This window comes from Vombatus ursinus, unplaced genomic scaffold (assembly GCF_900497805.2).
Source record: "Vombatus ursinus unplaced genomic scaffold, bare-nosed wombat genome assembly UNPS02014775.1, whole genome shotgun sequence".
Classification (NCBI taxonomy): Eukaryota; Metazoa; Chordata; class Mammalia; order Diprotodontia; family Vombatidae; genus Vombatus; species Vombatus ursinus.
Genome location: NW_020954553.1, coordinates 6,695,358 through 6,710,187, shown reverse-complemented (window position 1 = coordinate 6,710,187; position 14,830 = coordinate 6,695,358). Strand labels below are relative to the sequence as shown.

The following is a 14,830-nucleotide window of genomic DNA, read 5'->3' as shown; positions in this document are numbered from 1 at the left end:
ACACACACACACACACACACACACACACACACACACACACACACACAAACCAGCTAACTTGAACTACTTGCTATTCTCCAGTCTATGAATTCCTAACTGTGTTTGATCAGACTGTCCTCTCTCAAATGATCTTTCCCTGCCAGTTCTTCCTGTCCAATTTCTACCAACGATTCAAGGCCCAGTTCAAATGCCATGTCCTGAATGAAGCCTTCCTAGTTCTCTCTAGAGAGAAATAATTTTTCCCTCCTCTAAATTCTCACAATACTTTGTATTCTTCTTATTGTACCTCCTACTTAGTACTATGATTATATATGTCTATGTTTTATCTTCCCTACTAGACCATAAGCTCCTGGATTATAAGACCAAGTCTTAGGAATTGTTATTTATTTTACAGGTACTATACCTAAGGGCTTAGTAAATATTTTTGGAATGAACTAATCAATACAAAGGAACAATGCATTACTGAAAAAGTTGACTGTAAATTACAGATAGTCCTCATCAACACACCTAGAATGGCTGGGCAGGAAGAATGCCACAACCAGGGGTACCCTACCCCTTTATTTTCTCCAGTAGTTGAATACTCTCATAGCGTCTTCAGATGAGATGGAAGACCACTAGGACTTACTATTTGCCCTGTTGCAGCCTCCTAACATCTTCCATCTGCCCTGCCTTTAAGCCCTACAGTCCCATGGCATTACCATCTTGACTATGTAAGTAACCTAAGGACTCTGGGCCTTGCTATCTGACCTACCACCAAACCCTAAGGACTTTCAAGCTTTTCCATCTGCCCTATGGTTAAACTTTCTTTTATGTGTTTTCTCCCCCGAATGGAGTAGAGTTCAATGAGAACAGGGAAGTCTAACTTTTCCTATTTCTATCCCCAGCAGTCAGCACAGTACTTAAATACTCATTCATCCATTCATTCATGAACTATCTGTATGACTTGTGAAAAAATTAATAGATTATGTTTAGGTTGACACTTTTATTTTTAGACTAATGGTTTTCTTAACTGTCAGAGAGCTTTTTAAATTCAGATGGCAATAAAAGAATGACTATAAGTTTAATTTGAGTCTGAAATTCTTCCATTCCTTAGAGATCCAGATTAAGTACTACTTCTTCTATGAAATCTTGCCCAATTATCCAAGCTAGAAGAAGTCTCCCCCTTGAAACTTTTCCCTTCTGGAATTTGTAATAACACTCTGGTCTTCTTCTTTATAATACATTATCATATACTAACTTGTAGTATTATTATATGTGCACAGGCCTTGTTTCCCCATCAAGATGATAAATTCCTTGAGGATAATGAATGTGTTTTGTTTCAGGATCTTGATCTTATTTAATGTGAATAACTTTTCTACTTTATCTTCTAGTTGATTGAGAAGAGTAAAGAGAAGGGTTTTGGTTTTTTTTTTTTTTGCTTGGGAAGGCCACAAAATGTTTGTTAAAAAAAATTGGGAAGAAAGGCGAAGTGAAGTGAAGGCAACATGGGATAGTGAAAAGAATACCTGATTAAGAATTAGAAGATTGGGGTTTTGTTCCAACTAACTAGTTGGGTGACTTCACAAATGTTACTTCCTTTAATAGAACTTTGGTTTTCCCACTTGCAAAATAAGTAAGATTTGCCTAAGGAATTATATCACTGATTAATTAAGGGAACAAAACAGAAATTGCCTTTCAAATCTATGGCAAGGGGAACAGTTCATGATCAAACAAAGGAAAAAAAATCTTAGAAGATAAAACTTTGATTGGACAATTAAAAAAAAATTTTTTTTGGCTAGGAAATGGGGTTAAGTGACTTGCCCAGGGCCACACAGCTAGTAAGTGTCAAGCGTCTGAGGCTGGATTTGAACTCAGGTTCTCTAGACTCCAGGGCCTGTGTTCTATGGACTGTACCAAGTAGCTGCCCCACAAAAAATCTGCACAAACAAAACCTATGCAGCTAAAATTGAAAGCGTAAATGGGGAAAAAAAATCTTGGCAGCAAATTTCCCTAATAAGACTCTTATTCTTTTTTAAATTTGATTTTATTTTTTCAATGAACAAAAATCTATTTTCTCTGCCTCCCAACTCCACTGCCCATTGAAAAAAAGAAAACCAAAACACTTGTTATACATATATATGCAAAGTCAATCGAAGCAAATTCTTGAAATGGCTACATCCAAATATATCTCAGTATGTATCCTGAGTCCATCAGATCTCTGTCAGGAGGTAGCTAGTATGTTTCATCATGGGTCCTCTGGAATGGTGGTTGGTCATTGCACTGACCAGTTCTTCAGTGTCTTGTCCATCTTTACAATGTTGTTATTGTATAAGCTGTTCTGATTCTGCTTATATTAATTTTTAAGTTATATAAGGAACTGATTTAAATTTATAGGCATAAGAGCCACTTCCTAACCGATAAATGGTCAAAGGATATGAACTGGCAGTTTTATAAGGAAAAAATCCAAATTTCCCATACTCATGAAAAAATATTCTTCATCATCATCATCATCATCATCACTAATATTTATAAAGCACTTACTAAGTGTCAGGCACCATGCTAAGCACTTTACAATTATTATCTCATTTGCTCCTCAGAACAAGAGCTATTATACCTCCATTTTACAGACTAGAAAACTGAGGCAAACAGAGGTTAAGTGACTTGCCTAGAGACACACCGTACAGTAACTGTCTCAGGTTAGATCCGAACTCAGGTCTTCCTCGTTCCAGGCCCAGCACTCTATCCATATCTCTACCTAGCAGTCTAATCACTAATAATTAAAAAAATGAAAAATTTAAAAATTTTGAGCGATTCTACCTCACACCCATCATCAGATTGACAAAACTGACAAAAAGTAAAATGACAAATGCTGTAAGGGCTTTAGGAAAACAGGCACATCAATGTACTGTAGGGAAGACTGTAAAATGGTCCAGTCATTCTAGAATATAAAATGGAACTATGCATATCCTTTGACTCTGTATTACCAGTACTAGGTCTATGTCCTACATAGATCAAAGAAAGAAAAAAAGACTCCTGTGTACAAAAATATTTATTGCAGTTACTGTTGTGGTGGCAAATAAGTGGAAACTAAGGGGATGCCCATCCACTGGGGAGTGGCTAAACAAATTATGGTATATGAATGCAATGTAATATTTTGATAACAGAAATGAAGAAAGGGAGGGTTTTGGAGAAACCTGGAAAGACGTGTATGAACTGATGCAGAGCAAAGTAAACAGAACCAGGAGAACAATTTATACACTAACAACATTATACAAACAACTCTGAAAGACTTCAGGGCTTTGATCAACATAATGACCAACCACAATACTAGAGGATCCATGATGAAGCATGTCACCTATTTCTTGACAAATGAGTGACAGTCTCAAGGTGCACATTGAGAAATATATTGGGGTGGGGAGGAGAGGTACAAGGGAAAGAAAACAGATTTCTGTTAATTAAAAAATTAAGTTAAATTTTAGAAAACTAAGTTGGGCCAAATCATCACTAAGATTTATTCCAACCCCAAGACTCTATAATCCTAACTGTAATGGTGTCATAGAAGCATAATATTGGGGGGAGAGGGGTACACTGAAGACAGGAAGAGGTTCTGAGAGATCATCTGTGTTTCAGCCAGTGGAACTCGAATGTTTTTATGTTCTGATATTTTGTCATTGATTCTGATATTTTGACTTTTATAAATTTCTTCTTCTAGAGTGCTAGAGAGTATGTACTGTAATTTATTGATTTAGAAATCACAGGATCACAGATTTAGAGCTCAAAGGGACTTCAGAGACCATCAAATCCAACCTTTTCTTTTTTAATTGAGAAAATTGAGGCCCAGGGAGGTTAAGTGAATTGCCTAAGGTCACACAGGTAGGTGACAAGAAGCAGAGTATAAGTCCAAATTTCTGAATTTAGGTCCTCTGACTACAGGGCCTGTACCTTTTCCATTAAAATTAAGTTAATTTAAGTTTGAAGCCTTTCATAGTACCTCTTGAGCTAACTGGAGACACCATGAGATGTCACAAAATTTGGGTCCAAAGCTAATCTAAATCATTTAGGCCAGCTGTCTCTTTCATCTTTAAGATTTTTAGTACCACAGAATCACAGAATGTTAGTTAGAAAGAACTTTAGATATCATGCAGTCAGGAATTACAGATTTAGAACTACAAGAGACCTTGGATATTATCTATTCCAGGCCATCCCCTTCATTTAGCAGAGGAAGTCCCAAAAAGTTAAACAACTAGTCAATGATAGTTCTGGAACTCAAGTTCAAGTATTCTGAATCCAAGTTCAGGTTTCTTTCCATCACTTCCACATGTAGACTTGTGCCCATGTTTCCTATTACACACTGTGGGGCATAATGATGAAAATAATTTTTCTTTCCATCATACTTGAGTGTTTCAGAGCAAAAGCACTAGCAGGAGTAACTGTAAAGCAATAAATTAATATGTCTGCAAAAGTGCCCATAAGTGAATGAATGCTAAGCACAGCCAATAAAAGCACATGAAATGTGCATGCATGCTTTCATTCTGAGAGTAAAAGTTCCACATAATTACTTTAGTAAAATACAGAAAGACTTACCAAAAATAGTGTTTAGACAATACCAGATCTTGAAAAATTGCTGGTGGTACTTGGGTCTAAGACCCTTAACTATATTAATGCCACAGGACACTTTATGAGAGGAAAACTACACAAAAAGATTAGCTAATAAGTCTAGAAATGTGGGTTTGGGTTCTATTATAATTTGTATTTTTCTCATGTAGGCCCTTATTATTTTTCTCTCTAAATAATCTTCCATATATCTAGACCTGATCATTTTGTTTACCTGCTCAAAAACCTTTAATGGCTCCCCACTGTCTAACAAATCAGAATCCCAACTCCTGAATCTTGAATAAGGCCTTCCACAATCTGACTCCTTATCTTTCCAGCTTTAGCTCATTCTATTTCTCTTCATGAATACTATATGTTAGTAATTACTCACTGTTTCATAAACATTACCCTGGCTTGCTTCCCATTCAACAAAATTCAATTAAATAACCTGAACTAGGCTTTCAGACCAGCCTGAAGGCACAATGTGGCCAAGCCCTGCTCTTCTGGTTTCTCTACTGAGACAAACTACCTCCTACCTCTTTGCTAGGTTTTCTGACCTGCCCAAAGGCACAAAAAAGGCTCCTATAATAATACCAAGTTTGCCACAAGTCACAGCAACAGGGCAGGTTGGGAAGTTTAGGGATTATGCCAACAGCAATCTTCAACCTTGAACCTTCTAATCACCTCCCTTCATCTGTAATCCTTGCTGTTACTCTGCCTGAACTCATTTTCCAAAAGTTAACATACTCTCGTTCTTTTCTACTATCCTCTGTGATAGTGAACCCCCTTGTTACTAAAGAACAAACCCCTTCATTACTCAACCTCAGTTGTCTCTTCCCTCATTTCCAGTTCTTTCAGTCCTACTTCCCCAAAGTCCCATTCCACATCTACACACTTCTTCCACTGTGCCTTCTGTGATGCTTTCTCTATAACTAAAATAACCTCCTTTCATCTTAAACCTCTTCTTTCTCCCTCATTCCATCTTCTACAACTCACTAAGACCTGGTCCCCCTTCCTGATGGCACTGTTCCCCTGGGAATCCTTTTTAGTAATGTTTGCACTTTATTCTTACTGATTTACTAGTCATGGTGGTGGAATGTGAATATTCCTTGCTCCTCACTCTCACTTTCAGACTCTCTACCCCAATCATTTGGCAACTTCTCTTCCTTCAGAGTTCTTTCAGTCCAAATTTATTACCCAATCCAGACTCTGGCAGCTGTTATTGACACCCAGGATATTCTCCTCACCTTTCTCAATGCATTTAGTACCTGCCCCACAGTCTCTGTCTCTACCCTAAGTTCTCTCAATGTAAAGAACTTCATCATACATGTACATGTGTCCTCAAATACCCTAACTTTCTAATTACTTAATCTACTCAATTTCCATGTAGCTACTCCTTTACTCCATTTCAGCAACACAAAGGGACATTTATATCCTTGATCTTGCCATTATTCACAAGTGTTCCAAATCCATAATAAAGAACTCTGAAAGTTCTTTATCTGATCATATTTTTTTTTATCTTTCCATCTCCTTATGCCTTACTCATATGCCTACTCTTTCTCCTCACCATGCCCTGAGATCTCTCTACCCTTCCGTACTATTCTGAGATCTGGATGTACTCCCCTACCTTCCCATTCTTGCAACAGCCTCCTAACAGCCTCCTTCTGCCTCAAGTCTCTCACCAATCCAGGACATCCCACATACTACTACCAAAGAAATTTTCCTTAAATGCATATCTGATCATGTGACATCCCTCCCTCCCCACACTCAGGCAACTCCAGTGGCTTTTCATCACTTCTAGGATAAAATATATTCTTTTCTATTTAGTTTTTAAAGTCATATACAACCCATCCCCCAACCTATCTTTTCACTTCACTGGATATTACTCCTCCTCCAGCACTCTGCAATCCAGACAAACAGGCCTTCTCTCTCTTCCTCACTTAAGATATTATAGCAGGAGTACTTAGTTCCTCATGCCTGGAATATACTTCCTTCTTATCTGCCTCACAGAGTACCTCTCTTTAAGCCAAAGCTCAAGCAGTATCTTCTATATGAAGTCTTTTCCCCAAATTACTTCATGTTTAACCACTTTGTATATATATTTGTTAACTTTATATTTGTAGTGCATATATATTTTATATGTACTTGTCTTCCCCTCTAGAATGTAAGATCACTGTGAATTGGGATTGTTTAATTCTTTGTGCTTTTATCTCCAGTGCCTAGTACAATGTAGGTGCTTGAACATGGAAGGGTACTTAATAAATGTATGTTGATTGACTGACCCCTCAGTCAGTTCTACTCTAAGTTGTCCACTACTCTGAAATCTCTGTTCCAACCTATTGGTGATCAAATCTTGCCAAACCTGAGGCCTAGGTTACTTCCACCATTTATGACACTTAACTCCTACTCATATGATACTGAACAAAACTGGAAGCTATCACAAAACTGAACTGACTGGGTCCATTACAAATCTGTACTAGGTAATCTCAACTGGGCCCTTATTATAGCAAGACAATCCTACTATTCCACCCTAATTGATTTCCTATCCCCACTCACCATAGCAGCCATTCCAAACATTTTCTTCTCTTATCAAGCCTCCTATGACATCTTTTGCTCCAACTCTTGAAGTTGAGGACCTCACATTATACTTTTCAGAAAATTTCAAGGTCAAGATTAAAGAGTTCCTCTTTCCTCTTCATCTCAAATCCCTTTGAAGCTGTCCTCTATCTCTCAAATACTGGCCCCTTCTATGCTGCTTACAAACATATTCAGGTCTCCTCCATCCTTAAAAAACCCTCACTAGATCCTACTGTACATTCAGCTATCATTCAGTATTTCTCCTCCCCTTCTCAGCTAAACTCCTCGAGAAACCCATCTACAACTAGTGACACTACTTCCACTTCTTTGTCTTTAAACCCTCTGGAATCTGGTTTCCAATTTCATTCTTCAATTGAAACTGCTCTATCCGAAGTTAGCAGTGATTTCCTGATTGCCAAATCTAATGACCTCTTCTCAGTCTTCAACCTTTTTGACCTCCCTGAAATCTCTATCAATAATCTACTTCTCCTGGATACTTCCCTCTCTCTAGATTTTAGGGATACTGCTCTTAATTGGTTCTTCTCCAACTTATCTGACTTCTCAGTCTCCTTTTTGGATCTTTTTCCAGTTCATTCCCACTAATCAACGGTATCCTCAAGAATTTTCCCTGGCTCCTCTTCTAATCTTCCTCTATAATATTGTGCTTGTTGGTCTTATAGCCCAACCACCAAGGTTTTAATTATCACCTTTATGTTGATGATTCTCAGATCTTGCATCACCAACTGCTTATCAGACATCTTGAACTGGATGTCCCATATATATCTCAAAACTAACATATCTAAAACTGAATACATTATCTTTCCACCTTTACTCTTCTTTCTTCTAATTTTCCCTATTACTGTCAAGGGATAGTCACCCAGGTTAATCTTGGTGTCATCCTCAACCCCCTATTCACACTTACCCTACATATCCAATCTATTGTCAAATCTTGTCAAGTCTACCTTCTTAAACCTTTCTCATATAAACCCCCTTCTCTCCATTCACACAAGCACCATACAGTGAAAACCCTCATCATCTCACACCTGGACTACTGATAGTCTTTTAATTGATCTCCCTGCTTAAGACTAAGCCTATCCTCCACTTAGCTACCAAAGTGATTTTCCGAAAGCACAGGTCTAAGCACGTCACTTCACCATTCAATAAATTCCAGTGGCTCTATAGTACCTCCAGGATCAAACAGAAAATTTCCTGTTTGGAATTTAAAGCAGTTAAGTGGTACAACGGATGGAACACTGAGCCTGAAGTCAGGAATACTCCTCTTCCTAAGTTCAAATCTGGCTTCAGACACTTACTTAGATGTATGACCTTGGACAAGTCACTCAACCTTGTTTGCCTCAGTTCCTCATCTGTAAAATGAACTGGAGAAGAAAATGGCAAACCGCTCCGGTATCTTTGCCAAGAAAATACTAAATGGCGTCACAAAGAGTTGGACACAACTGAAATGACTGAACAACAAAGTCAGGAATAACTGAGTTCAAATACAGCCTCAAACTCTTACTTTCTGTGTGATCCTGGGCAAGCTGCTTAACCATTGTCTGCCTTAGTTTCTCAAGTGTAAAATGGGGATAACAGCACCTACCTCCCAGGGTTCCTGTGAGGATCAAATGAGGTGATATTTGTAAAGTGCTTAGCACAGTGCCTGGCACACACAGTAGGAGGCATTTAATAAATCAATCCTTCCTTCCTTCCTTAAACATGACATTCTATCTTCCTACACTATGCCTTCCCATTGGCTGGGCCCCATGCCTAGAATGCTCTCCATCCATTTCTACCTCCTGGCTTCCTAGACTCGCCTCAAATCCGGCCTTTAACAAGAGGTCTTTTCTGTTCCTGCTCCTTCTGCCCTCCAGAACCTTTCCTCTGAAATTCCCTCTAATTTATATGGTCTGTATCTTGTATGTATAGATACAAGCTATACATAGGTATCACAGTGGGTAGAGCATTGTCCCTTGAGCCTGAAAGATTTGCATTCAAAGCAGGCTTCAGACATTTCCCGGCTGTGTGACCCTGGACAAGTCACTTAACTGTACTCTGCCTCGGTTTCCTTATCTGTAAAGTTGGAATAATAATGACACCTATTTCCCAGGGTAGTTGTGAGGATAATATTGGTAAAGTGCTTTGCAAAACTCAAAGCACTATATAAATGCTAGCTATCATTTCTAGATATTTGTATATTGTTTCCCCCATTAGAATTTGAGCTCCTTGAGGGCAGGTAGTATTTTTGCCTTCCTTTGTATCAGCACTGCCTGGCACAAAAGAAGAGCTTAATAGATGCTTGGTAACTGAGTGCAGCCAGAAGTAACTAGGGCTTGAACTAGAATGGTAGTCATGGGGATTGAGGAAAGAGAACAGATGTGAGAAATATTAAGGTCACACATTGAAGTGACAGGACTTCACAACTGACTGAAAGTAGAAAATTAGGGAGAAGAAAGCATCAGAAATAAGTTAAGTTTTTGAGCCGGAGTAGTTAGAGTGATGGTGGTGCCATCTACAGAAACTGGGAAGATGGTAGGAGGAGTAGGTTTGGGGATAAAATGACAAGTTGAGTTTTAGGCTGATACAAGCCAAACTCATTCATTTAATTAAAACTTATTCATTTATTAAACAAACATTTCTTAAGCACTTATGAAGTCTTTCAGATCCTGTGCTATATGATGCAGTAAACAAAAAGATAAATAACACAGTGGTGCTTGCCCTCAAGGAGAATCCAGTTTAGTAGGAGATGAGGACTATAAATAAATTATAAATATGAGGCAGTACAGAGTAAGAACAACAAGAAAGGTGAAAGGTACTATAGTAGTTCAGAGCTGGGAAGGATGACCTGTGTTGGCATGAACAAGGAAGGTTTCAAGGAAGAAACAGCATTTAAACTGACATTTGAGGATAGGAAATATTTCAACAGGTTAAGTAAAGGGTGTGGGAAAGCATCACAAGAGAGCATCACAAGAACATCGTGTGCAAAGGCACACAGGGACAGACGGGGGAGACAAAGGCATCTTTGGGGAACAGAAATAGTTCATAGGGCATGTGGAGAGAAATGATGAGAGAAAGCTGGAAGCACAGGCTAAAGTCAGAATAAGCCAGTCTTAGATGACAGCCTAAGGACTCCACAGAATAAGTCACTGGATGGTTTTGAACATAGGAGTGACATAATGGATTGAAGTTGCTAGGGTTGATGTAAGGAAGAATTTCCTAACGATAAGAACTGTTCAAAAATGAAGAAGACTATCTCAAAAGGTTGTGAGTCAACCATCAATGGAGGCTGGAAGCCCAAATGGTAAGGGAACATTGTATTAAGGAATTCCTGTATTGAGTACCAGTTGATTAGATGATCTTTGTGTTTCCTTCCAACACCACAATTCTGTGATAACCAGATCTATGGACTCAATGTGAAAACCTGTATAAATCACTCTTTTCTTTCTCAAAAACTAACAGACTTTCTCTTTTAAGGCTGGAGTAGATTTAATCCAGTAGCTTTGGATTTTTATTGAAATAGACTAAGTGTTCATCCCTCCCACCCCTAATTAGACTAATAAAGTTCTTAGGCAAGTCAATCTTATGTAAAAAAAAAAATGAGATTGGAGTTCAAGGGATTTGGGTTCTACTACTGAGTTCAAATACAGCCTCAAACTCTTACTCTCTGTGTGATCCTGGGCAAGCTGCTTAACCACTGCCTTAGTTTCTCAAGTGTAAAATGGGGATAACAGTACCTACCTCCCAGGTTCCCATGAGGGTCAAATGAGATGATATTTGTAAAGTGCTTAGCACAGTGCCTGGCAAACCTGGATAACAACAACAATAATATGTGCTATTTCTATAGTACTTTAAGGTTTTCAAATCCCTTGTTTCAGATCAATCCTGTAAATGAGGTACTTCGATTAATAGACCTATTTTACAGGGAAAGAAGATGAGGCTCAGAAAGGTTAAGTGACTTGCCCACAATCACACTGTGATAGTCAGAACTGTCACTTAGTGTTTCTGTGCCTCAATTATATCATCTGTAAAATGAAGGCATTGAACTAGATTATCTCTAAGGTCCTTTAAACTCCCGAATCCTGCCATCCTATGACTACAGTGTCCCCCTTCCCTGAAGCAATGTACTTGCAGTGCCCCTTATACCAGTTAAGTCACAAACATTTACAGCATACTTACTCCTGTCAGTGCTAAATGCTGGGGACACAAAGAAAGACAAAAATAGTCTCTGGCCTGAAGCAGCTCACCTTCTAATGGGAGAGACAGCATGCAAACAATTGTGTACATACAGGATATAGAAAGAGTAAATGAGAGGTTATCTCAGAAGGAAGACACTAGCATTAAGGGGGCTCCGGAAGGGTTTCTTGTAGAAGATGAGAATTTAATTGAAATTTTAAGGAAGCCAAGGGGCAGAGAGAAGGGAGAGCATTCTAGGCATAGGGAATAGGCACAGTGAAAATGCCCAGAAGTATGTAAGGATGAGCAAGGAGTCCAATGTCCTTTGATCATCCCAGGAGGGATGACAGGAAAGGTAAAAAGGGGCCAGGTTGTGAAGGGTTTTACAAGTCACACAGAAACCAGGGATCCTTAAGTAGATCTTTAATCTTGCATAGCTAGCTGCTTAGCACAGTTCCTGGCACACCATAGGCACTTAATAAATACTTATTGTTTCTGACAGATCCTCAAGCTGGCTGCTGCTGCACTGAATTTGGCCAGGAATTACTTTAGTACAACTGATAACAGTTCTTATTCTTTTCTTGTCCCAAGGAGAGCACCTCTGATTTCAATGCTTTAGAGAAATGTGGTGTAGTGGAAGTAGCACTGGACTTAGGTTCTAGTTTCAGCTCTACCACTTACTAGCTATCTGACCCTAAGTCAGGTCATTTTTCCTTTTGGGGGCCTCAGTTTCCTCTTCTGTAAAATGAAGGAATTGGGCTCAATGATCTCTAGGGTCTGTTTCATCTCTAACATTCCCTGATTTGTGAAAATAGCTCCTCCTCATGAAAAGGCTAGAAATTCTTGCTTTAAACTGTAAATACCCAGAAGGTAGTGATTACAGACTTCTGTAAAGTGTTCCATATTAGAATCATGTACCTGAATGTGCAAATTTTTTTTAATGATTTAGAGAAAGGGAATAAGAGTCTAAAAAGACACATAAGGTCTCAAAATTTAATAAAACTGCTAAGGTGTCCTAGACATGTCAGTAAAAGTTTAAAATCACCAACCAATTTTAAGAGTGAAGAAATGAGGACAACGTTAAAGTACCAGTTCTAATACTAGGCTCAAGTAGCTTCTGTTTGGTTGTTTTATACAGAGTGAAACTTTGCTTAGGAGTTGAAACTGGTCCCAGAAACAAGTTTGGCATTTTATCCACAAGGCCATCATGTTTCCCAAGGAAAGAAGAGGGGGGGAGCTTTGATGCCGTCCAATTCACTGTTTAGAGGTTTGGGAGTTTGGGAAAAGGCCCTCTCACAAAAACAACAAAAAACCAACCCATATACTAGCATATGCTAACTGAAAGCAAATGAGGGGTAATAATGAAAGCAAACAACAAACATACCAACTTTTTTTCATACTAAGGTTTTGCATGAGCAGTTGAGATTGAGCAAAGAGAGATCAACCTGATAAGTCATTCCCCCTCCAACTGAATATCAAATTGAAGGCTTGGGGACTAAGTCTGGCACTAAAATAGGTCTTCATTGTTTCCCTAAAGCATTGTTAGGCAGAGGTATGTTTAAAAACAGCAGCCCATTTCCTCTATAAAAACAACCTCTTGCTTGCTCTTCTGACCTCCCCAGCAGGGTAAAGGACACCTGGGTGCACAGCAGTAGATGCCTGTTCACTAGGATGAAACACAACAGTATGTAAATGAACAAAGAAATAAAAGTGCTTCTCATTTATCAAGCTGCCTCCCTTTTGGGGAGACACTCAGAGAAACAGCCTAGTCACAGTTCTGTCACCTCATCCACAGGGAGTTCTGCTCTCTGGTTTTACCAACCTCAAGGCACGTTTCCATAGGATATCACTCTCAACCCTCCAAAAGACTGTGCAGGCTGGCAAGACCATATTCATGTAGTGGCCTTGTATGTTCCTTTCCCCCATTCTTAGGATGCTGCTTGTTCACCCACTTTAACCAGAGGAATTCTCTCAGGCTCAGCTCCCCTTCCTCCACACCCATTTTCAATTTTGAAATCTAGTTTCCCGGTATATGATTCAAGCAACCAATGTCCTGAGGAAGGCAGAACAAGTGAGTGTTCTCATGAAACTCCATAGACAGAAATTGTCTGATGTTGCTGGGCCCACCTGATGGTCACAGTCTGATTTGTTCCAAGTTCTGGGACAGACAGATATAATCTTTCAGAGGCAGGAAAGAGGATAGGCAGGGTGGGATGGAGATGCACTGACACCTTGCTCAGTATCCTAATCCCAAAGGAACCAGAAACTCCATCCTGGGTCCCCCCTCCACAATGATTCTGACAAAACCCTAGCCTGAACCCCTAGAGGCACAGAAATTCTCTCTCTACAGCCCCAGCCCAAACCACAAAGCAGGTAGAAAGGATCATCCTCTCAGAATCTCCAGAAGGTCACCCTCTCTAAGACCCCAGCTTAATACTCACAATGGGGAGGGAAGGTCATATTCTCTGGGTCTCCAGCCCAGACACCACAATGAAGAAGTTGGCATCAGCTCTCCAGAGAAGATCCCATATGGAGAGTCACCCTTTTTGCAATGCCACCTTAGTCCTTACAACAGGGATGGGGAACCTTCGGCCTTGAGGTCATAGGTTCCCCACCTCTGCCCTATAAGGCAGGGGCAAATCTCTCTTTCTATGTCTCTCATGAAGAAGAGGGGTCATTCTGTCTTCTTATCTCAGTTTCTACGGTGTAGATTTTTATCCCTGTGTCTTCTTCAAATGAGGAGTTGTTCTGTATCCCAGTTCAGACACCATAAAGAAAGTGGGGGGGGGTTTCTTTCCCTGTGTCCCACATGGGGGGATCAGTCATCCTATCTATATTCCCTCTGCATCTTACTCAGGGGGAGGGTCATCTGTGCTCTTGTTAAGAGTGGAGAGAGGAAGGTTGGTAGTCAGTACTTCTGGAAGTGTTATCCCCTCTTAATTCCTAAAGGGAGTGGGGGACACTGTGTATATGTGGGGACACTCATCTATGTCCTATGTCATCTGTCTTGGGACTTGTGTCAAAGCCTATAGAAGGATGTATGCATCCCCGTATCGGAACCCTAGAGGAAGGGGGTTATCTCCTCTGTATTTCTGTCAGAGCCTATAGGGGTGGGGAATCATTATCTCCTCAGGGTTCCAGTGTCAGAACAATCAAGTCTGTGTGTGTTCAGGTTATTCCCTCTGCATCTTCTGTCAGACCCAGGGAAGATGGGAGCGGGTAATCCCTTTTGAATCCCAGTATCTGACTGTGAGGGTGGATCGTAGAGTGGGAGTAGAGGAGAAATCAATCTCTAGTCTGAGTCCCAGGGAAGAGGGCTGTCCCACCCTATGTGAGGGATGTCATTTATCCCCTCTGGGTCCCTGGTCCGATTCTGAGGGAGAGGGTGTCATCCCCTCTGGGTCCCTGGTCTGATCCTGTGGGGGAGGGGGTGTCATCCCCTCTTGGTCCCTAGTCCCATTCTGAGGGAGAGGGTGTCATCCTCTCTGGGCCCCATCTAACATTGTGGGGG

The 14,830-nt window shown here is 40.0% G+C and overlaps 1 protein-coding gene across 1 annotated transcript in view; it reads right to left on the bottom strand.

Moving 5' to 3' along the window:
• Nucleotides 1–14,830, bottom strand: part of SCMH1 (Scm polycomb group protein homolog 1) — a 167,546-nt gene that overhangs the window by 151,903 nt on the left and 813 nt on the right. The gene's annotated exons all lie outside the window — the stretch shown is intronic.